This window comes from Chlamydotis macqueenii, chromosome Z (genome assembly GCF_036417535.1).
Source record: "Chlamydotis macqueenii isolate bChlMac1 chromosome Z, bChlMac1.mat, whole genome shotgun sequence".
Classification (NCBI taxonomy): domain Eukaryota; kingdom Metazoa; phylum Chordata; class Aves; order Otidiformes; family Otididae; genus Chlamydotis; species Chlamydotis macqueenii.
In genome coordinates, this window is record NC_141593.1 from 51605531 (window position 1) to 51630219 (window position 24689).

General features: G+C 42.4%; 1 protein-coding gene across 5 annotated transcripts in view; it reads left to right on the top strand.

The window, feature by feature from the left end:
• Positions 1-4046: 4046 nt before the first annotated feature.
• ZNF462 (zinc finger protein 462) overlaps positions 4047-24689 on the top strand; it is a 95198-nt gene continuing 74555 nt past the window's right edge. For 3 of the 5 annotated variants that reach the window (XM_086770774.1, XM_086770777.1, XM_086770778.1), the window contains exon 1: positions 4047-4182. The gene's annotated coding sequence lies outside the window, so the exon portion shown is untranslated. Of the gene's footprint in view, positions 4183-6939; positions 7041-7162; positions 7279-24689 lie in introns of those variants that run through there. The other 2 variants (XM_086770775.1, XM_086770776.1) reach the window with 2 other exon arrangements.

A 24689-nucleotide genomic window follows, 5' to 3' on the forward strand; every position in this document is an offset into this window, starting at 1 on the left:
GTTCTGTGAGTGGATATTAAAAACACTGCCTCACTGTTGATTAAGTATAAAGAAGTGTACTTTCAGTGTCTTATTTTCCACATTGCTTTCCTAATGTTTCCTGCTCACTAAGGCTATGTTCACTGTCCATGCTAAATGTACCAGAGTTTTCTGTCCTGCGGGGCTGATTAGACAGCCCATGGAGCAATGGGTTCGGCTGGGGAATAAAAAAAAAAAAAAAAGAAAAAAAAATAATTACAAAATGGGAAGGCAGAACAGCACCATCTTGAGCTTCCTGTGGTCTGCTCACCCCTCTGCCTGTGGCTTTGCCACCATAGGGCTCACCCCACGGCCCCCATGGGCTTCCAGTGGCTGCAGGAGCAGGATGCAGGGGTCAGGCAGGGTCATGCAAACCTGAAGCATTGCACACCAGCAAAGACCTGGCCTGGGGACAAAACGCTCGGGCCTGAGTTGGTCAGACTTTCTGGGTGAGGGAAGATGTAGCCAGTCCGAGAGGGTGGAAACTGGTTTTTGTTTTTCTTTTTTTTTTTCCCCCAAGCCCTGGCCCTCCTTCTCTTGGTCACACGGTTGAAGCATCACCCATCTACCCCACGTCGATAGGGGGAGGTGTTAATTTTTAATTTAAAACCAAGAACATCCCTTTCCTGTGGCTTCAGCCAACACTGGGAAGACGGATAGAAGCTGAAATCCCCTCTCGTCACCCCCACCCTGGGTGGGGAGCGAGGGTGCTGAGCCCCACCGTGGGCTCTGTCCTGGCTTCCACACTCCCGTCCCAGAGCTGGGCTTCCTGGCAGAGAAGACACCCGGCGCCGTTGTCTACACCCCGACGTCCTCCACGACCCAAAAATGCCAGCACCCGGAGAGGTGCCAACTATCTTCATTCCCCTTAATGGGGCTGTTAACTCGCCAGGGCAATTAGGACCAGGAGAGCTGTCAGGATGGTTAACCTCTGCACTGCCGGGGGGCTGCCCCGCAGCTAAAGCTCCCCTTCTCCCTGCGCGCCCCACCACCCGTGGAGGGTCCTGCACCCCCCGGACTTGCCCCCCTTCGCCTCCAGCCAGTAGGTGCCGGTTCCTGAGCCAAACCGGCGGTCGGTGGAGTCGCGGGGCTCCGGGGAGGCTTCCCCCCGCCCTTCTCTTTTCCTTGGTGGCTGCTTCTTGATGAGGATCTCCTAGCCCTGCGTGTCCACCTCGGCGCTGGCTTTCCCCTGGCGGCGCTCGGACCGCGGTGGGAAGGGCAAAAAAGCCCGCGGGAGGAAGTTATGGACCACCAGACCCCTCGGGAGAAACTCTCCGCCCCGTGCCCCCCGGCTCTGCCCTCCAGCGCCGGGGTTCTTCTGGTCGCCCCCGACCTCCTCCCCCGGGACCGCGGGTGGGTGCCCGGATACCCTCGCTCCCCCCCCGCCCCGCAGCATGGGGGTCCCCCACGGGACCGGTGCAGGAGGGATCCCCCCGCCGCCAAAGAACGGGGGGATAGGGCGGGAAAACACCTCCAGGCTACCTCCATTAAGATACATTTTCTTTCTTTCTTTTTTCTTCCTTTCTTTTTTTTTTTTTTTGGTTGGTTGGTTGGTTGGTTGGTTTGGTTTTTGGTTTTCCCTTCCCTTGAGGTTTGATGCTCACTCCTCCTAAGAGCCTTCATTTTGAAATGGGATTGTTGTTTTGTTATTTCCCTGGAGGGTGGATGGTCAGAAGTCAGGTGTTTTGGGGTTTGTGGTTGTGGGGTTCCTCTATTTTCCTTTTTTTTTTTTTTAATTTAATTTGAAATTTAGTGCTGAGAGACAAAGAGGTAAATTATCTGCCTTGGCGTTGATGGTACGTCAAAGATTGCAAAGCCCAGGCGCTCTCTTCCTGTGAAGAGGATGATTTATAGAAAATTGCAGGCAGAACACATGCACATTCTGGCAGCTGTAAAGACAGTCCCTCCCTTTTCCTTAATGTTCTTTTATCAGCTTCTTAGGAGGTGTCCGCTTCATTTGTCTGCATGAAACCAGCAGTCCTAGTAGGAATCCCCAGTTTTGATGTTTTTTCCCCTTTTCCTTAAGAAGGATTCTCTACACCCAGCAGTGCTCCTTCTGCCCAGATATTATCCTTCCTCCTATTTCTCACAGCACTAGTTTGGGGCAGGGGGGCGGGGGGAGCGGAAAGAGGGGAGAGGAGGAGGGAGATCTTTCTCCTGTTTAGTGATTAACTTGCACGGCTCAAAGAAAGAGAAGATTTAGTGGCAGAGATCCTGCCTGTGTGCTTTGCACTCACGGCAGTCTTACGGATGGGAAGATCGGAGAGTGCATGGGTTTAATATTTGACTAGTACCTGGGCGACCGATTTTTCTAATTTTATTTTATTGCTGTCCTTAGCATTTCTGCATTTGGTCTTCAGCTGAGCTGGGAGAGTTCAGACAATGAAGTTCTAACATGCTTGACCTCTCCCGGAGCCAGTAAAATCTGGACTCTTTTAAGAAGGTCATCTCAGCTTCACCACTCGCATAAAACTTCCCCAGAGCAGGGGAGGGATTTCTCCCTTCACCCAAACCGGAGCTTTGTGGTTCTAGTCTCTCTTCCACCCACGTAAATTGCAGTGCTTGAGGGCTCGAGAAATCCCAGTGATGTTCCAATACCAGTCATGCCCTTGTGCTCAAATTGATTTTACCTCACTCCCTTGTATTGACTTTCTGAGTCTGCACATAACCCCTAATCCCCCCCCTCCAACCCCCCCACTCACCAGTGCTACACATAACCCTAGAAAGAATCTGACCTGGTGCTGTAGGAAGACTGGAGGGGGAGAGGGGGGGATGCTGAGAAAAAGAAGTAGCTCAGCACAATGCTTAATAGAAAGGAGAGCAAATAAAAATGCAGGCTACAGCCGCTTCATCTTTGCTTGCTTGTCTTCATCACCAAGATACCTTTCTTTGTAAGCCTTGATCGTTAGTTTCCAGGGTTTTAAATAATCAGTCACAAAGGAGCAGAAAACTGGGTGTTGGAAGGCATAAAAGTTATTTTAAGTAGAATTATTTATTTTATTTTGCAGCCAAAATCGTTTCTCCAACATATGAAGTGATTTTGGTGCTCGCTAGTACAAGCTCTCTTTTCTCCTAAATTCTTGTGAGAAATAAAAAACCTGGAGATGACTGTCTTTATTTCCGGGAGTAGACTTCAAAATACGTGCCAGAAATGGACAATTCGAGTCTCCTTTCTCTACATCAAATGAGAGCTGGAAGGGGGATTAAAAACCAACCACGTGGTAGATCTGGTTTTATACTTTGCAACCTCCATTTATGTTCTTTACCCTGCTCAGGGAAGATTAGCCTCTAGATGGATGTGTCTGAGGGATCACCTCAGGGGCAGATCTGCATGCTGAAACCGGTTTTTGCCATGGCTGGAAGAGAGCTATGACCTAGCAGAGCGCTCCATCCCAGCTGCTCCCCCAGCATCGTAGGAGCTGCTGAGCGCTCCTGCACAGGAAGCTTTGTGAAGGCAACAGCTTGGAAGGGGAAGCTCTTCAGATCTTCCCCCCCCCGCCCCTTCTTCTCCACCTCCCTGGCCTGTGAGTGACTCGGTGTCCCAAACCTTAACTTTTCCTTAACACCTTCCTCCTCTTAATCTCCTTCATCTTCAACACCTCCTCCTCTATCACTACCATCTTCTCCTCCATCTGCCTGCCTCCTGGATCTCTCTCTTGTCTGCTTGCTCTCCCCCCTCCTCTTCCACCTCCCTCCCTCTCTTTCTTCTTGCCTTTTCCTCCTCTCTTTTCTTCTCCTTTCTTTCTCCTTTTCCTCCTCTTCCCCTACACGTTGTTGTTGTTGTTAGAAAGGATTCTTGCACCCCCTGGTGCTCTTGCGTTTTGTGTGGTAGGAGAGGAGATTGTCTTCTTTCTCTCTCTCCCTCTGGTTGCTCATTATTCAGAGAGAGACACAGAGGGTGAGTGAGAGAGAGAGAGAGAGACGGATATCTCAGGTCATCTGCAGCTGCAGCAAACCAGTGAAGGAGAGAGAGAGAGGGAGAGGGAGAGAGAGAGGGAGAGGGGGGGAAAAGCAGGGAAAGATGGCGATCCTCCATTGCTGAGACCTGGCAAGGAGCACATGAGACCCACAAAACAACTTCCACAACAATAACAAGAAGAAGAGCTAGGCAGAGAGGAAGAGGAGAGGAGGCAGCAGCAAGAGCAGCAGTGCCGGGACGCTCCTGTAAGTTCTCGCAATTAAAACCCATCTCCGGTTTGGCATTGGAGAGATCATCTCTCGTGTCTCTGTGTGTGTGTATGTATTTTGTTTGGTCTTTTCTGTTCTTCTTTCTTTCTACCACCTTCCTCTGAAATCCATTCATTCGGTCAACGGAGGAAGGAGGAAGAAAGAAAGGAAGGGGGGGGGGAAGAGGGAGAGAAGAGAGGGGAGCGAGAGTGGGGTGTTTTGTTTGAGAGAGAAGTCTCTTGCATGGAGGAGGAGAAGAGGAGGAGGTGCTGGTGGTGGTGGTGGTGGTGGTGGTGGGAGGAGGAGGAAGGCGCTTAATTAATTTTTTGTTGTTGCATTAAGCGGGGGGGGCGATACGGGGAGATAAGTGAGATATCAGCCGAGCTTTCGGGGTGGTGGTGGTGGGGGGGGGGTGCCCGACAGGAGATGCGTGTGTGTGCGAGGTCTGGATGGTGCTGTGCGTGTGGACTTGGGTCAGAGACGGGAGAGACACGGAGGAGAGAAAGGCTCCGTGCTGGCACGACCCAGGCAATCGGGTGACCTCTTTCTTCCTTCCTTTCTTTCTCTCGGTCTCTCTCTCCCCCTCTTGTCTCCTTCTCCCTTTCCTCGTCCCCTCTCCGCGCCGCCGGTGAGGCTGGTCCCTCACCCCGGCGGTGGAGCCCCCACCGCGGCTCTGCTGGAGTTGGGATGCGGGGGTCCCCGGCGGCGTCGGGGCTGGGGGGCTGGTGGTGCCCGCAGGAGGTGGCTTGGAGAAGGACAGCGTTCAGCTGGAGAGCAGGAGCCATTACACACGCTTCTGCTCTCCTTTGAGAGAAAGAGAGCGAGAAGGGAAGAAAGGAAGGGGAAGGAGCCCACTTCTTCTTGCTCAGTTCCCCGATGTCCCTACCTTTAAACCAGGCGAGGCAGACGGCGCTTTCTCCCCTGCCCCTTTCTCAACCACCCGGAGCAGCTTTCTCCCTATGTCTCCCCCTCTTTCCCTTTCTTTATCTCCCTGTCCTCCATTTGCAAGCTGTCTGCTTTGGTTCCAGTCCAGGCTCCACAACACAAAGCTTCTCCTCGCTCTCGCACACATGCACACACAGTCTACAGGCTCTTTATGTCTTCTGGAGTAACCTTCTTCTCCCCCCGCTCCCTGCTTCTCTCAGCGTTGTGGTTTCTATTCTCCACACAGAGAGATCCTCCTGGAGCTCCATGTAGTTGTGATCTGATAGGATTTCTCCCCCCGACTCCCCCACCTCCCTCTTTTGGAGGAGAAAAAGGAAAAGTTTCATTCGTTTTTCTGGTGTTTGGAAGGAGAAAGACCTTCAAGTTTGAGTGCTTTCTGGTGCTGCTTTTGTGTGCGTGTCCGTGGGGGTCTGTTTGTCTCATGAAGCTGCTTGCATGTCTAAGAGGAAGTGACTAGTTTGGCAGAGAGCTGTGATCTGAGTCAGGTAAGCCATGTCATGTTCTCTAGCTCCACCAGAAAATGGAGGAGAGAGAGAGTAGACAAAGCTGAGATGGGAAGTGCTCCTAACATCGTGGATGTCTCTCCATGTTTTGAAGCTTTGCTGGCAGTGGCTGGCTTAATCATGATTTTTTCCCCTAAGGTTTCTTCAGTTTTTTCAATGTACAACATTGTGATGGGTCTTCTCTCTGACTTCGTGCTATCAGGAAATGAGGATTGGAGGAAATTGCTCAGATTCTCCTTCACACAGAGAAACACATCCTCAGGCTTTTTTGCTCTTACGCTTTCATGCGGAGGTCACCTTTCTAGATATTTTTCTTTGGTTAAAGACCACAGAATTTAGGAGGTTGGTCAGTTGGCCAAAGAAATACTGTATGTATGCATGTATTTATAGATTTTTGAAAGTATTTGGAGGTAAGTGCACGCAGTTTGAGGCTGCTCAGGTTCTTCCAGAGGACGTCATGAAATGTCATTTTTTTTTCTAGGTGATAATGGTGATGCCTGATTTTGGGGATTTTTAACATCTGATTTTCAAGAGCATTCCTTCTTTTGGATATATTTTAAATTAAGATGGAATATCTCTCCCCACTCACCAAGTTGCATTAAAATGATACTGACAAGCTTTTAGTAGGTTCCTCAGAGCATCATAACATACATAATTTCTCTTGGAAAAAAAACAAAACAGTTTTCACAGCTGTCTTTTTGGTGTCTTAAAGTATTTTTTTCTGAAAACTTACAGCAACATTCTTGTTAGGATTTTAATGTAATTATGGAAACCTAAGATCTTTAAAGTGAGATAGCAGTTGAACAGGAATTTGTGTGCTTTTTTTTTAACCCACCTTTTAGCCTGAAATCATTTTGAGGAGACTCAAACCAAGCCTCACTCTTTTTTCACCAACCTAAATTTGCACATCAGTTGCATAGTAGATGCAGTTCCTCAAAAAATCCAAACTACATGCTGAAATGCATGTAGATACCAAAGTGCAACACTACTGAGCTTGAAGGCACAGCTGTATAGAAGGGTATCAGTAATGTTCATACATTGGTTACTCTGAAGAGTTTACGAAGGAATGTGTTTTGTATGGGAGGTGTAAGTGCCAAGATAAGGGGGCAGTGAATGTGAATCAGAACGTGCTCCCAGATGTGCAAAAAGAATAGAAGGATTTGAAGTTATTTGCAATGACTACTGATGAACTTGGGATTCTGCTGCTGCAAGGTTAAAATCAATGCCCTTGTTTTATTTTTGCTATGGAAGAAATGGTTTAGTGTGTAATCTAATATAATTGAGAAGGATGTTGTATTACCAACCGTGCGTTTCTTAAGTACTGGTTGCTGATATGTCACCCAAATTACTGAGATACTGTGGTTGTCTCCATCTTTCAGAAGTGGGCCATGCAACTTGCCATTTCAGGTATGTTTGATCTTAGATTTTGATAAAGAGGGAGGTTGACTGTTTTTTGGTTTTGTGTTTTGTTTTGTTTTGTTTTTTCCCTGAGGTGATGTTCTTTGATGTACTTTGCAATCTCTGCACAGGTCTAAATCAGCAGCCACTGAAGAAACTGCAAAAGTCTCCAACTGACCTTTGGTTGTTTGGGTCAGATTCTAAATATCCATCTCCTGTATAAGAAGATTGTATGGAGTCTTCTTAGGTATCTGTTTGTTATTTCATAGTTCAGAATTGTGAATCTCCTTTTGCTCTTTGAGAGGTCAACTCAGTCCTTGAACTACAATGTCCCCTGCAGATACATTGCTCTTGAATGTGGCATGTGTATCCGAGAACAAGTTTGAGATTTAACCTGAGGATCTTTATGGGAGGGCCTCTTACCCCCTTCCTGTGGTGACAGACACTCTAGAAAACCAAAAGTCATTGCAGTAGTTTGAGTTGGAGTGAGAGTGGTGGTGTTTCTGTGGGTGTTTCACTATGAGACTCAAATCCCGTCAGAGAATTATATTGTTGTTAATGATATTTCTTAGAATCATAGAATAGTTTGGGTTGGAAGGGACCTTTAAAAGTCATCTAGCCCAGCCTCCGTGCAAGGACCAGGGACATCTCCAACTAGACCGGGTTGCCCAGAGCCCCATCCAACCTGGCCTTGAATGTTTCCAGGGATGGGGCATCAACCACCTCTCTGGGCAACCTGTTCCAGTTTTTCACCACCCTCACTGGAACTCAGGGTGGTTCTGCCCAGACAGACTGAACTTCACCTTGCTGTTAAAATGCTAGCTGAGGGACTTCTTTTATTTTTAAAACCAAAACAAATCTGAAAAAAACCTCACCAAACCTAAACCAGTGAGTTTTAAAGGAAGTTCTAGAAGGATCATCTTAATTCATGAGATGGTGTTGATTAGAATGTTTCTTGTAATCAAGCACAAATTTCTTGAGTCAAACAATGGCTTTCAGTTGCTTTTGGTTTGTGGGTACCCAGAACTTTAATGGTGCAAGCTCTAACAGAAACTACATTAATAGCTTGTTCTTCAGTATATAAACTTGCTTTTCTTAATCACTTTTCTCATCCCTATTGGATGTAGCCTGTGGAGCACTGCTTTAAAAATGTTTAAACAATGATTTTATTTCCTTATATGTTTTTACTGGGTTCATAACGGATTACATCGTTGAGAAATTTAAAATGTCATCTTTAGAATTTCCTTCCATAATTTTTGAAAAGTTACTTTGTTACAAGAGGAAGACTAAAAATATATTGTGTATGCTCAGGCTGTGAAGAATATGAGTACATAACTGAATACTGGAAAAAGAAAGTAGAACAACTGCAAGTAGAAGTGGAAAAAAAAAGATTATCATGTCAATTCAGTGAAGTTTATAACAAATTCTTTTGTGTTGTGGACTTTGACTTAAAGGAGGATTGACTTTTATGAAGACACAAATGGTTGAAAAGAGAGTTGATAAGTATTGGAGAACTGTGTTCAACATAGATGTCGGGACATCTGGCAGATGTTACTCTGGGCCCCAAGGAATGGACAAGTTTAATTTTAGCCTTAAAAAGGAAATGGGAAGAACTGAAGTCTTATAATAGTGCAACTTACAGTTTGAGGAAGGTTGTCTCTTGAAATTTGGAACTCCCAGAAACAAGTATAAATGAGTTTTTCCTATGGAGTTTTCCTATTATTCCAAAGATGTGTAGAGTTACAATATAAATTGAGATTTCTCCAGTTTGCTGTAACACTTTCTCAGTGTGGCGTTGTGGATAATTTCTCAAATTGAGCAGAAGAGCACTGCTTTGCAGTAAGAAACTGTGGCAAAAGGACTTAAAAGTGTGAAACTGGTGAATAGCTGTGTAGTATTCATTAACTAATATTGCCCTGTTATGAAGCTATCACTAAGCAGGCTTAGGGACAAAACCTGGAGTATCCAAAAAGCTACAGTGAAATACTGAAAAGAGTTATTTGAAGAAGCATACTGGTAGACGAAGGAGATCCTGATTTGACAGATAAGGAAAGGTCTACGAAGCCCAATATGTCTTTGTATCTTTTCACGTGTTTTATTTCCTTATCCTTTGTTATACTTCCAGTTCACTGTAGTAGAAGAACAATGGAAATTCTCACTTCACAGATATTTCTCTATTTTGATATTAAATAATGTATTCTGTGAACTTGTTCTGGATGAAAACGGTCTGCTGCTAGTGCCAGAACTACATGATTTGTTGGACTTGCACACTTGATCAAATATGAACTTCTCGTTGCTGACTTCAGTAGAAATGTTGAACTTCATCAGTCCAAATGCTTGCTTACTTTTCAAACAGTTGCTTCATTCTAGAGTACTAAATAACCAAGCATTCTGTCTGAAAGAGTTTGTTTAATGGAACTCTTTCAGGCAGTGTTAAAATACAATATGGGCCCAGAGGAGGTGAGCAGGAGGTCTCTGAAGTGTTAATTGAGATGGGGATGAGAAATGTCACCTTACTTTTCAGAGAAAGAATAATTTTGAAGGAAAAAAAAAAAAGAATATAATGAGAATGAAGGCTGCTTAAACATCTGCTAACCTCTCAGAGAGAGGAACTCTAATTGTTTAATCTAGAGGTGCTGGAGAAGATGGTGTGATGCAAGTCTTCAGCTGCTGGCAGAGACACAGTTAACATTGTAAACGGTTGAACTTCAGCATGGCACTTCTCCAAATGAGTTGACTGTTGAAAATAAAATGTTCCAGAAGAACTGGGAGAACAGGAAAGAAGTTAAAATAGCATGGTTTGTATGCCAGTGCTGAAAGAAGAAAAGGGGGGAGGAAGGGAGATAGCTCAACTTATGATAATTATCTTGGTTGTAGTGAAAAGGCTTTAGTAGAAGTTTCCAAATGAGGGGACTAGACTTAATAGAATGCAATCTTCATTTGGGTCCTGAGTTTTGGAAGTATTCTAGTATTCTTCTGCTTTCAGATTGTGTTTGGGAAGTTGAACACTTAGGTAAATAAGAAGTCATGTGAAACTGTTTTGGGTTTTGTTCCATTTTGTTCTTTTAACTTTAAAAACAATACCAAAGATCTAAAGTCTGCTGCCCCTCATTTCTCGAGTTTTATGAAGCTGTGCCAGATGTTACAGTACAAAGACAACTCTGAAGGGGTTTGAAAGAGGGAGTTTGAGATGGGGAAAAGGGAGTCTTTATTTCTGGTGTCTTTTATTTGAAATACACAGTCTTACGTACAATTTCAGTTTTTTCTGTGTTCTCTTCAGCTCTTCAGGACTTGAAGGTCTTGGTACAGTTGCTTTGTTCAGTTCAAGACAGTATGTATTACTGCAGTAACTCAAAATATCCTTGCCTAATCAGTACTTGAAGGAACTTTTCTTTAAGCAGTGTTTGAAAAAGAGCCTTCCCTCACCATTAATTGTGATTGCTTTGTAGTAATTTTTGAGACGTGCTGGTTATCAGAACATCAGTCCCAGACCCATTTCCCCTTGGTCTAAAAGCCTCTTCATTTTTGACTAGGCTTTGCAATGTAATTATGGACCTTCATGGCTGCTGTCTAGGGGGCATACAATGGTTTTTGGCTTGGACTAACAGCAGCTTTTTGGGTAGAAGGTGATAAGATCCCTCAAGAAAAACAATCAGTTTATGTTTATTTGGTCATTTAAAGAAGATGGAAATCAGACATCTCAGGATGTGCCATCATTGTTCTTGATTCTTTTTAAGAATACATGTTTAATAATGTCAGCATAAAGAGCTGTAGGCACAGCATCAATGTCATGAGTGATTAGGAAGGACTTACTGAGAGCTTATCAGGGAAGCAATCATTGGAAGGCCAGTGTGTTGAGGACAAATAATTCTGAGAAAACACTTGATTCACTGGACGACTCCTATTAGTTTTGAACTGGTTAAATTAAGAATTCTGTTTTTGAAATGTGGCACTTGTTACCTGGTGGTGGAAGATAAAACAATCTAATTGGAGTTATGCAGAAAATCGGAGAATTATTTCATGCCTTTGGAAGAAGCTAGGTGTTTACATTGGGTGCCTATGTTTTTCCTTCTACTTTCAATGCCAGGAATATGCAATTAATAACTTGCTAGTTATTCAGATAACAGGTGGTCAACCACACTGGATGGTGTATTTGCAGCTCTTGTAACAGGTACAGGCTCTATGCTGACCTGAAGATTAAGAGGTGGGTTGTTCAGTGATGGCATTACTGTTGCTATTAAAAAGCTCTGGAAAGGGGCCTGAGAACCCCAGCTGCTGTTGTGGTGGAGGAAGTCAGGCCTTCAAAGGATACAAGGATTACAGTGTCAGGAAAAGTAAATGGTAGCATCAGCACAAGTAGAAAATAGGCAGAGCTATTCAGCAAACAGAAAAGTAGGCTAAGGCATGCCATAATTATGTGTAGTGGAAACTTGCTGCTAATAGAGCTGTTGCGTGGGGTAGAGAGGCAGGAGAATGATTTTTCAAGACAAAACAAAGCAGACATTGCAGGGAATGGTATAGGAAGACTGAGGATTCAGTGTGCTCATGATAATGTGAAAGAGAAGACTTTGTTTTGAAAGATGCTAAAAATGGAATCTTCTGATGTACATGTGCTCAGTGTTTCCGTGGCCTTGTAGGACAATAGGGGTTTCTTTGCACTGCCCAAATGAGCAAACTCTTCCTTCCCGCTTGCAGCTCCTAGGGTTCAAAGAGTGCTGCTTCAGGGTGGCATCAGTGGTTGTGGAAAGAAGCCATCACAGGATATGCCTTTTGGGAAGAAGATGGGTCATACTGGATTGGACTGTTGTCATGCAAATGCATTCGAAATACAATAGCTACTTATCACAGGACCCAGACAAACACATTCGTCCCACACATTGTCCATAGACCTCTCATTTCTGGCAAAGAAAAGAGTAGAATGGGGGAATGTGACACACAAGACCTGTGCTCCAATAGCCCATATTTTGAATTTTCTTCTTATTTATCAAATAAACAGGATAGCTAAGGGAAGACTACATGCATTGGGAGATTTTGGTCTGGCATGAGTGTGCCATGTGGAGTGGTGCATCTGCCTTCTAATGACTTGCTGAAGACTTCAGTTTAGTGTATAGCTAGGAAAGGGATCATTACTAAAGGCCTTGCTGTGGCCTGAATACCATAATTAATCTGTCTGATGATATTGAAGTGTTTTTTTTTTCCTTTTTGTCTCCCTCTTGTTTATCTTAAATTGACAACTGAAATAGTTCCAGGGTCAGAAGTCTAGAGGGATTGGTGGAGATGGCTTATGGTGGTGGTGGTTAACAACTTCTTCCTCCTTTCCTTTTTTTTTTTTTTTTTTTTTTTAGTTTAAACAGAGTGCACACTTCAGCCTGGGCTAAACTTGTGAGACAGCTTGGAGGAGTGCTGGTCTTTAGGTGGATACAGTGAATCAGGCATGAGTGTTAATCCCTAGTTGAGCAAACAGCTTCTGGGGAGAACTTGGAGAGGCTTCTGAGTATTTATTTATTTTAACTCAGGTTTGGATTGCAGACACTTGGGAGATGGGAACTAGAGTTGCCTGCCGCTTTGTTTCTGTGTCAATGCTGTCCTGCTGACTGATGATTTATTCTCAGGTATGTTGCTGCTTGTGGTGAGTATGGAAGAAGAGATTAACTATATATACAGCATTTACTTAAGTTTAGTTGTTAATGCAGCAGATTCTGGAAGGTAATGGCTGTAAGGAGTCATCCTGTTTTCGTCTGTGTTGTGTGACAAGTGGTACTGTCAGAAAAATAAATAAATGTCAATATGAACAAATTTGGAATGATTTCTCTCCTTATTTGATTGGAAGCTCTGATTTTGCTTTTCAGTTTTTCCCTTCCTTGTCTACATTTGGATGGCTCTGGCTGCAGGACGTAGGACCTCCAGCACTGGTGGGCTCTGAAACTGTGCTTCTATCGTGTTCAGCTAAATAACTTGACAAGTCTAAAAATGTTAACAAATGGCTGATGGAAAATTGAGGGCAGCCAGACAGCTCTCAGCCTGGTTAATTAGTTTCTTGACCGCTGAATTGATCCTGCTGTCTCACATGGCTGTAGGTTGCAGTCCTCCAAGAAAGGTTTTGGGTTCCTGGCCAGAAGTGCATCCCAAAAGTTGAATTCATGTAACCTGAAGTCAGTGTGGACTGGTTCCTTTTGGTCTAAATGACCTTTTATCTTCATTGGGGGAGGGCAGTGGGGAGAAAGCGTATCAGCTTTCAGCTATGTCAGGTCATATAGAGGTCAAGTTCTCTTGTCTATGATCAAGCATATGGTGTAAAAGAGCCCTGTGTGCAATAGGACCAAGACCTGGGGAGAGGAGAGCTTTATCAGGCCTTATGGAGGTAAATATGACTGAAGGCCATGTTGTGAATCAGCATATATGATGGCTCTCAGCTCTGGGCTTGCAGGATTTATATATTTAACCCTTTGGTGGTGCTGGCTTCTTGTGTGTTTCCACCCTGGTAGGTTGAGAAGCTGTTCTTTCTGAAGAACATGCAGATTTCTCCTGCCAGGTTAACCGTGCATGTGTGAGACCTTCTGAAATCCCTGGCTCCAAGGGCATAACTGTATTACTCATTGGAGCTGCTGAAAGAGTGAGTCGACATATTTGGGTCTCCCAGCTGCGTGAATAAATGAGTAAACCTGAATTATTTTTAAATGATCAGATTACAGAGATGATAACATACTACAATGAATTTTCCATTCCATGTCCTCTACAAATGCACTGCTCTCCGTCCACTTTGGAGCAGAGGAGGAATACAAGATTTTCAGTGTGTTGTTCTTCCAAGGAACCACATAAAAACTGCTGAGGTTGCACTCAGAAAATGTCTTTCAGACCAAAAGCCTTGAGTCAGAAGTTGCTTGGCAGGATGACAGACAGGTTGACCAAAGGTTGCTCTTGCAAAAAGAACATGAAATGCTTGTTACCCTCCATGGTTCTTCAGTGCTTCCACAGGTTCAGCCATGTTACTTCAGTGGTGTCCAGGAATATAAATTGCTTGCTGGTATTCTGGTCTTATCTCTGAAGATATTTATTTTAAGAATTCATGTCTACATAGGTTTGTTAATACTGTACTGTAATATCAGATGGGCTGCTGAGACCTCAAGGGGGTGAGCAATCTATTTTTAGTGTGTTTGAAGGGTAGATGATGTTTCAGGTTGTGGAATGACTTTCTGGGGGGCCTGTCACCATATACTGAAGTTTTGTATGTCATGGCAGTGGAGGCCAGTCATATGATGATGAGGTAGTAACTTAAATGGGACACAAAAAAAAAATCCTGCTCTTTGGGGAAATTTTAAAGATAGATGGGGCTGAAATGCCACACAGTCTCTTCTCTTGCTTGTTTCCTTGATGTGCTGAAGACATCTAATCCTCTTTACAGGTGAAATAAGCAGCCTTCTTATGAGCTGAAGGCAATGCCTGCTGATCTGTTGACATCCATGGAGAGTTATTCGTATCTGAGTAAGAATTTTAGTAATGGGTGACCAAAAGACTGTTTGCGTGGCCCAGGTGATGTGAAGAAGATGGTTTGTGATCTTCTTCCGCATCAGAAGTTAAGTCACGTGTGGGAAGTTGGATAATAGCAGTGCTGTCCTGTTTAAACATGCACCCCAGCCTGCAGAGATTTGGAGCTTTAGGTTGAGAAGACTGCCTTAGACAAATGCGTGCATGCAGTGATTGGAACAGTGAATCCAGCTTTGCTTTGGAAGCACCGCACTGTAGTGGTAGCCATGAAGAACAGATTTTAATGATTTATTATGGTTAGATTTTATGTGGATTGCCTTCCTGTTTTCTTTGGAAGGCAGTAAAACTGCAACTTTTACAGGATTCTTCTTACATTCCCAGGATTTTGTTTTGTGTGCAAGCGCGTACACTTTATTTATTTATTTAATAAATCTTGACTGCCACTGTTAGGAACGTTAACAAAGGCTTTTTAATAGGTCAGAGCTCAGCTACCATTGCATTTTCTTGTTACTGTAGTACATTTGGCAGATAATAGAAGATGGGGGCTAAAGCCCTTATACTGTTAAAGGTTATTCATGTGAACAGTCGCTGTGATCTGATTTTGAATTTCACTGCAGCTACTCCTGTGAGTAAACATCTGAAGATCAAATCCTTAGCTGCATAGACTAATTCTGGTGGAGTTTTCAGGAGGCATTTGGAAATTACATGTTGACTGGAAGATGCCCTTAGCTTTCAACAACTACCACCTACATATATGAGATGTTCATTTGTGATTGCGTGTGAGGGCATGGTTGTGGCTGATTTGCAAGAGCCAATGGGAGCTTATGCATTAGATAATTCTTTCACTTTCATTCATGTGCTCCTTTTCTTTCATTCTCACTCTTTGTGTTTTGACAGGGGGAGCATGTATGTTACAAATACTCAAATTTAACTTCAATTAATGCTGGCGTGTCCCTGAAATATGATTTCATATGAGTTTGTGGGTGTTCTAGAGAGAATGTTCATGGTGCTGCCCTGCCTGTAGATGGTATTCCTGTATTCTGGAGTCCCATTGCTAACTGTTGTTTTCAGAAGCTATGGTTTTTCACACTTTTTTTTTAATTAAGGGATTGGTTTGAACAGGTACTAGTATGGTAATTGCCTGTTCAAGACAGCAGTGCTTTGGATCAGGGAAAATGCAACCTAGGCCCTTTTACAACAGGAATGTGTACCTTCTTACATGTATACATAATGCAAGTTGCTATCCATGTGGTTCATACTACTATGGTAGTTCATCTGGCAGATCATTTAAATATTTACTCCAAAAGATCTTGTTCTCTGTTGGTGTGAAGCAGCATTTCCAGCTATTTTTAGGTCATTTTCATCTTAGCAACCCTGTTGGAGATAAACCAGACACAAGTGCTGTAAACTATCCCTGCATTTTGGTAGAAATTAATAAAATAAAGTTTAATGGTTTGGTCCCAAAGGGAGAACAGACCATCTGGTTAGCAGAATGTTAGGCCAAGTAATACAGTGCTGAGAGTCCCACAGACCAACCCAGAGTATCTGGTAGTGTGTCCAGTTGCTGCATGTATTAAGCATTGAAATGGTGCTTTCTGATCTGCAGAGCCAGCAGTTCTGTTACCACTGCTGTGACGCAGGAGATAATTCTGTTGGGCAAGCATCAGCATGGGGGTGGATCTACAGTACAGGATGTGTAATGTCAACATGAAGCATGGGAGCTGGCAGTAAGAAGGAAAGCAGCCATTTCATGCCACTGCAGGAAGCCTAAATAGATTTTTCTCCTCTGCATCTTGTCCTTTTATACTGCTTTCATACTTGGTATTAAATGATTACCTTCTGCTTTGTCATCTGAAAACTTCAGCCCAGCAGGGTTTAATTTCCTTCTCTTTTTGAACCTGTTTGGTTTGTTTTGTTTTTTTTTTTTTTTTTTAAACAAGTGAAGTGCACTCCAAAAGCATGTCTGATGGATTAGGAAAGGGGCTGGGGGGAGGCTGAAGGGCTAAGCAGATCTGGAGAAAGAGAAGAGTTCAGTCATGTGAAAGTCCTGAGCTTCAGATGAAGTTTCACTGTAGATCCTTTTGGCTTTAGTGCAGAGATAGTTTGTCCAAAAGCTGTAACCATTTGAGAACATTGTACTGCAGCTGCGAAATACAGAAAGGTATGAAATACTGCAAGTGATACTGTGTAGACTTGGAAACTCTGTAGTTACTAAGAAACTGTAGAAAGCTATTATAATTGTTTCTGCTTTCTTTTTAGCAGGAATGTTGTACTAGAATTTCTTTTTCCTATTTGGTTGAAGCTAGTGGCAAATTACTGTGGCACCGTTTTTTAAGAGCCAAATACTGTTACATGACTGTCAAAATCTGCAGGAAAAAAAAATAAATCAGCTTGCTAGGCATTCTGTGGACTTAAAAATCTAGTGATGTATCTTCTGTCAACTCATAGACTGGTCAACTGGTTTGGTTTTTTTTTTGTTTTTGGGTTTTTTCCCCCAGAACATTTGGAGATATCTTCCTATAGCTGCATCCTGGGAAGCTCTAGAATACCAGAGCTTGCTTCCTGATGGGCATGGCAGAGTGGAACTTTATAATCAGAGCTCTCATGGTTTCTCTTGCCTGTTCAGCAGGATTTTCAAAGAATAATATTACAGCTCTCCTTGAATGAATCCTTGTCTTAGATGCTGTTCTGTGGTAGCCCTGCAAAGGTATTGCTTTCTTCGTATGTTCCTAAGAACTGGAGTGGGAGTTTGGGAGTAGTCAACCCACAGGTATGTTTTCTCAGTTATAATTTGGTGATGGGAGGAGGGGATGCATATAAAACATGGCTTGTGCATGAAGACTGTTTGCTCTGTTCTGCAGTAACATCATCCTTACACAGTCCTCCTTGCTCCACTGGCCCCATTCAGGAGATATTTTGGTTGAAGCTATGAGAGTCTAGCACTTATGCATAGGGCACTTGCAAAGAAATGGCACTGAAGAATTACGTGAAACTCAAACACTGTGCCTCAGGGCAGAACTTTTTCTTAGTCCCATAGATAACTCCATGTTGTGGCAGCTGTTTCAGCATCAGAAGTATTAAGGATGCAGGCAAATCAAGAGACTTTTTCTAAGATATGTTTGCTCTGTCATGTCTGTTCATGTAATTTCCCTTGCAAATTTTATTTTCTAGTAGCTGGAAATTTTATGGTTTTTCTAGTGGTGCTGAACATTTTTAGAACACACTGGAGAACGTTCATCAGAAGTGTTTCTTCATATGCAAATGAACAATGGTTCTAGATTTTGTCTGCACCTTTTCTCATAGCAGATCTCTATACTGCAAAGAAAATACATTGTCTTTGACTTTTTCGTACTGAAAAAGGTGCTACTTGCTGAAGATAGTTTATTATAAATAACTACTAAGATGATAATCTCACCACAGCATGCTTGGCAGCCTTCCACTGAGTTAGCCTGTTTCAGCAAGGAGCTGTCGCTTAAGATACAAAGCAATCTGTAGGGACATATGATCACACACACTGACTGTTTTCTCTGTCCTCATGGGTGCCTCATCATTTCCTGTGCCTGATATTACAAACTGGAATTGCTGTCTGGTAGACCAGCAGGATCTAGCACCAGAAAGACGAACTTTAGTTCCCCATAATCGTCAGATTACAGAGGAGTTCTTAGTTATGGAGGCACCAGTAGGAGAATGTCTGTTGGAGATGATCGTGAGGTTTTTTTTTTTCTTTTTTTTTTTCTGTTTTGTTTTTGATGTCACAAGGATGGATGTGAACTATAGGGGAAACTCTTGATATATATGTGTTCACAGCACACTTTCCTATTAAAAATGGTGGAGAAACCTAAGTCCACCACTGTTAGTGGTGTAGAGAGGACTTTTTTTGTGTGTTGGTTTTGTTTGAGTAAATGATGATCTTCAAGATCTCTGAATGTTTTGGTTTGTAAAAATATTGTCCAAAAGAAAGACTATGATGAAGAGATAAGAGACTGTATCCATTTTTCTGAGGGTATTGGAAAACTAATATTAATACCCATATATCTTTATTGTTAAGATTTTACTGTAGTCACATAGCTTGATGGTGACTTTTTTGAGTTTGAAAAGTTGATACTGCTTTGTGGTTGATGGCCGTTGAGTTATCTTATTATTGCAACAGTTCTGTGATGGATATCACTGGCTGTTGTATGCAAAATTCTCTTAAAGTAGAGTGCTGGCAAGTGTTTGTGTTTTATTTGTGTTTATTTGTTAGGCCATCTCTACTGCTTTGTTAACAGTATAATATGAATCAGAACTTTTTCTAACCTCCATGTTTGTCATGGATTCTGTTCCTTGGTGCTTGATGCATCTTGGAGTACTAACAACCTACATTTCAAGCCTGGGCCTCTGTGGTTCCTTAGAAGTATGGAATGTGGTATTTGGTGGAAGCACTTGGTAAGATTGAGATGGAACAAATTAAGGTGTCAACAATGATATTGGAATTTTTTTTCTCCTTGGTTTGACAGATCATGTTAAGATCTCATGTATGCATCTCAACAAGATCAAGGGGAAAACAGGACATTAATTTAGTCAGACACTGACTTGCAAGCCATTATACCAGTCCTTGTTTTCAAACCCAAACAAACACTTGGAGCTGATGCTCATCTGGGAAGTAATTTGCCGTCCTCTGAAAGGAAAGCACAGAAGGAGGCAGAGAGATGGTAACTCTTTATCTAGTGGTGGTGTCCTTCTCCACAAGCTCTACAAAGGCAAATTCCTGTGTCCTTTGCTGAGGTTGTGGGAGTAGATTAATGATGGGATGGGTTCTGCTTGCTGATAAGGTGAAGAAATCGTTGGGACTGGTTCCTGTTGTTCAATGACCCATGCATGATTGTGGACTGTTCTTCATCTCTTAACAGCTGACCTAGATGCTTTTACACTTTGGGAAGGCTGTTCAGAGTCTGTCATGTCCAGAAACTGCCTGACTTGGGAGACTTTGTGGCTTTAAAGAAAATCCCGTGGAACTGTTAGTTTCAACCTTACTGAAGGACACGTTCTGAAGAGCTAGCTCATTAAATAAGCTTTGAAGGGTGTGCTCTACAGAGCAGCTTAGTGTTATTTGGTTAATGGTTGACCTAGTTCTATTGCCATATACCTCCTGGAACGCATTCTAATATAAAATGTGTGCTAAAGCAAGACTGGGATAATAGGAGGGAAGTCAAAGCCTTTCCTTTATGAAACAGCAATCATATAATGCTGTTGCGTTTTGAAGAGTATTGTAGTTACTAAAAATGGCAGTGTCTTCATGGAACTGTATTGATTCTGATTGTAAACTCAGAAGTGTTAATCAGACCCATTTATGTATTTTTTTTCAGACTGGCCTTGTACAAAAGATTTGTATCAGTAATTCCATGTGCTCCGTATGTGAAGCTAAAGTTAGGGAGTGAAGCACTGAGAGTGATATTATAGCTGTGAGGAATGATTAGATTAGACTTGGCTAAAGGCAGGAGGATTTTTTCCCTTGTGGTAGGTGTTTTTTTCATTGCAAACCACGGATTAGCAAATATTTTTCCTTTTTAAATCCTGGCTAGAAGCCGGAAATTAGGATTCAGGCTTTTACCTGCTATCAGAGATGGCACAGTGTGCATACTTACACTTAGGCAAAAATAAAAGAAATTTGGAGGTACGAGGTAAAGTTCAGCCTCTAACCTGTATTTCCTGACAGGCTGAAGTTCTGAAGAACCTATTGGCTCTGTTTTCTGGTTAATTTAATTTTCTGCCCTAGGAGAAGGAAGGGTAGTGTGATAACAACTGTTTTCATAAGTAGTATGCGTTTTGGTGGAACAGGGGGAAGGGAAAATTAAAGCCATACTTTGTAACCTTTTGAGAGCTCATGACTCCATTAGTAGACGTGGTGATTTATTATGCTTCTGTCAGTGTGGGAAACTGAACTACTTACCAGACATACTGCTTTGAATATTCATATAACCTAGCAGTGGCTAACCCTTGTCTCTTCAGTTGCAGATGGATTGCAAGCAGTCCAGGTGTGAATTCTGGGCAAAGGCATGTCATGACACTGGTGGGGGTGGGTGGGACCAGCCCAGTTTGTCTGGTGGGACAGAGTATGCTATGAGGACCTCTAAAGACAGCTGTTGCTCATCTGCGTGGGGAGGGCCTCACCGAGAAGTGGTAGGATGTCTTGGGAGTCATAATCATCTTGTACCCCTGTAAATTGTTCAACTCAAGGCCCTTCATGTGCTTCACATGACTCTTGGCTCATCTGGTGGGGCTATGAGTATTTTGGCTTCTTTGGCAAGAATACATGTAGTGGCAGCATTCCACAGTTTCCTCTTCTTCCTTAGTGCCTAACACTGAATGGTATTTTTGTAGAACTCCTGGATCTGGGGGAGAACAAACTGCAGCATTTTTAGTAGGACACAATGTGTTGTGTGAGCTGTAATCATATTGGTCATGAAAAAAATCTCTGCTCTGGGGACTGACACAAGCACAACTATTTGTGCAACCTGATCAGAACAAAGGATAATGCTTCTGCTGCAAGATCAGACAGATCTGATGCTTCACCAGGCTCAGCAAATGAATGAAGGAAGTAGTCCGCCTCCTCTTATTCATTGTCTCAAAGATGCAGGCTCATAGAGAAGAAAGGGAGCTTCTGAAGGAATAAGCTTCTTTGTGTTCTGTGGGAAGAGAGCAAGCAGGAGTTCTAGAAGTTCTTTGGCAGCCTGACAAGCATGTAATAGGAAAGTGTGGCAATGGACTACTGGTATTGAACCAGGACTTTCTCTTCTATACCCTGCCTAGAAAATCTTAACTGGTATTAAGAAGCTGATGAAATGTTCTAACCTTGGAATATGGGACCAAGTCTGTCTTCAAGAAAGCTCAGTGGGTGTAAATCTAGTGGTGTAAATCTAATTAACTAGAAATCTAGTTAATTCTGATCTGCTAGTAAAGACTTAAGATTTTTTCTGTACATGAGGAAATTCAGAATTCGGAGTTTTTTCCTTTTCTTTTTCTTTTCCAATTTATTTTTCATTTTATCTTTTTTCTTTTTCTTTCTTTCTCTTTTTCTATTTCCTTCTCTTTCTTTTCCTTTTTGTTTTTCTTTTTTTTTTTTTATTTCCCTTTATATTTTTCTATTCCCTTTCCCTTTCCCATCTCCCCTGAATAACTCATTGGTGTCTTCTGGGATACCTCTCAGTTGTGTTCCTGATGGAATTTTTACATAGGGAGGCTGAGCTGATCAAATTACTGGGACAGTCACAGTCTTCTGCTGCTTAGAAGAATCCTTCTGTTTCTCTTGCTCCAGCTGTCAAGCTGTCATAGCCAAATTACCCAATTGGGATTTTAGTAGCAAGCTTCCTTTTTAAAGGCATAATGAGGCCAAAGAAATGTGAGAAGAAAGGGAGCAGTACAGAGATTTCTTATAAGCTGGGCAGAACTGACGGTTACTTCACATTCCAGAGCTATAATATTTGACTTCCAGCCTCAAGAGGGATTTCAACTGAGAAATGAATCCTTTAGAAGGAGGGGTGTAGAAGTTCTATCAGTATCATAGCTGGTTAGATATCTGTGTATTACCTTTTTGCATGGTCACTGGGACTAGAAATTGCTAGCAGGTTTCTCATAAGCAGACACTTTGATATGGAACCAGTTTTCTTTGAAATCAAGTTTTTCTTGGCTCAGTGACCCACAGCTGTAATTTCTTTAGCAAGCATGCTATTTTTCATTCTTTAAGTTAATGGAGATTAAATTTGTGTCTGTGGTAACAGAACCAGTCTTGGTGATCCATGAGATCCCTTCCATCCTTTGTTCTCCCCCATACTGTCTAAAAGATTATGTCAATTCAAAGAGAAGTAATGGGGGGATGAAGATGCTGCTTTAGGAGCCTGGTTATAAAAGCACATCAGAAAGTCATCAGACTTCTTGAGTGGAAGCCTGGGTTGAAACTTTTAAATGTGTGATGAATGGGCTGTCATGATCAACATGTTTAGTATCCAGAAGCAATTGTGAAAATGCCCTCCATTTATTCTTAGAAGAGGGTTAAAACCCATCACAGAGAATGTGCCATGGTGGATTTGAAACAACAGAACCTTCGGTATAGATTTCCAGCTGCTTTTACCTCGAGGAAGCACTACTGTTCAGGGGAGGAAATAATGATACTAGCTGCTCAGTGGCTGAACTCTTATGGCTGCTTTGAGTCCTTTATTCAACCACTGTTACACCGTGTCTAAACTAAGTCAGTGTTATTTGGACAGGGTGATCAAAAATGCATATATTCCAAAAATGCCTTTTGGAAAAGATTTCACTGAGCTTTCAAACAATGCCTGGGTGTAGGGACAAGAGGAAAAAATCTCTAGGGTGGACATAAATCTCACAAATAAATAAAGGAGCATTCTCCCAAGTGATAAAGATTTGGGTCTTGAAAGCAAGCGCTTTCTGAAAGAACAGTATCAGTCTGGTGCTGAGCAGAGACCAAAAGGTCAATTGTCTGTCAGTGAAAGCTGCAAAAGAATTTCTTACTATCTTCTACTTTCCCCTTCAGGAAATAGGAGGCACAGCAGAGGATCTTGGCTAGTTTTGGAGATCTTCAGAAAAGCATCCTTTGTCATATTTCCCAACTTTGTATTTAGCACATCTTATCTTTGTTTTGTGGGATGTTTTTATTGTTTTGTTAATAATAGAACTCCTTAAGATATAATGCAATTGAACCAGTCACTGTTTTCTGAAAGGTCAGAGCACCATACCAATCATAAAGCTGATAATATTTTCAGAAAAAAAAAAGTCTATATCATGGCATTGATAAGAGAAACCATGAAGGGTTGGCTTGCATGCAGCTTTGAGCAAGAGCAATGTGCTTGGTTTCTCAGTCATCCATCAGGTCAAGCCAGGTGGATGTCCAAAGTTCCTATGGCTGAATGTTGAATTTTGGCATTTACCTATTATACTTCAAAGACAATACCCAATTTTTGGGCTATCATCGAATGTTCACAAAGGAGTCGAGCTGAAGAAGGGAAATCATCAAAACATGTATTTGTACAATCTTTAGATCTAAGTCCAACACCTTTAGTGCTTTTTTTTTTTTTTCCAATTAAAACGGATTGAGAATTGGGTCAGTTCCTCAGGGATCATCCAGACAGAGGCACCTGGTTTTGCAGCTCAAAGAGAAGGGGACTGTGGGATGAGAAAATCTCATGCAGAGAATGCAGAGGAATCATAGGTCTCGTTGGCCATTGGCTTTTCTAGTGTATCAGAAAAGACTTTTGGGGCTTTCCATGACCAAAGTAAATAATGACATTGCTTTGACACATCAGACAAATAACACCAGTGTTGTGCCTTTGAGAGCCCTTGATCCCAAAGAGAAAAGCAAGGGCTTTCCTTTTTATTTTGGACCCATTCCACTGCAAAAAAAGGCATCCCACAGGTCAGACAAGAAGGGTATCTGACATGATTTAAAGAGACTTCTCCTTTTTCCTTCTGTTCTCTACACTAGTGATTTTTGTTTAAATATATATCAGACCTAAAAGCTTCTTTTTCATTTTATATCTGTGTTGGATAGAAAATGTGGAACAGAATATGCTTGATCTGTGCAAGTACCGCTGTTGGAATACTAAATCCATTCCTGAAGTTGACATCTCTGTAAAAATGAGTGTGGAAATGCTGGGGTTAGTCATGATTTGAAGTCAGGAGAATTGTGCTTCACAGGAGAGCTTTCAGATAGTCCATTCCTCCCTTTCAGAGGTTTTCAGAAGTGACATTTAGAGGACTAAAAGCAGTTAATTTGCCAGGCTGTGTCCAATATTATAGGAATCTGGAATCGGTACTAAGCTGTAACAAGATGCAGTGGCTGGAATCTAAGACTAGAAAATGTTTGCTATATAAATAGTTCTTTATTTCTAATTTAATAGTGGAACCAGATTAAGAGCTATTGGAATAACTGGTGGACTCCGTAGAAAGTCCTAAAGTGTCAAGCCTAAATGCAGTTTCTCTTCAGATGCTGTGGCGGAGACAGGCTTTAGACTGTTACCATTGAGCTTGATGTGGACAACTATCTAGTTGTAGAAAGTGAACTTTCAGCAAGATTACTCCCACTGCCATTATCTCATGTTAGGTCAGGGATTAGTTGTCTTAAAGAATAGCTAATGGGAATGCTGTAACTTAGAGGTGTAGGGAGTCTAAGGAGATGCT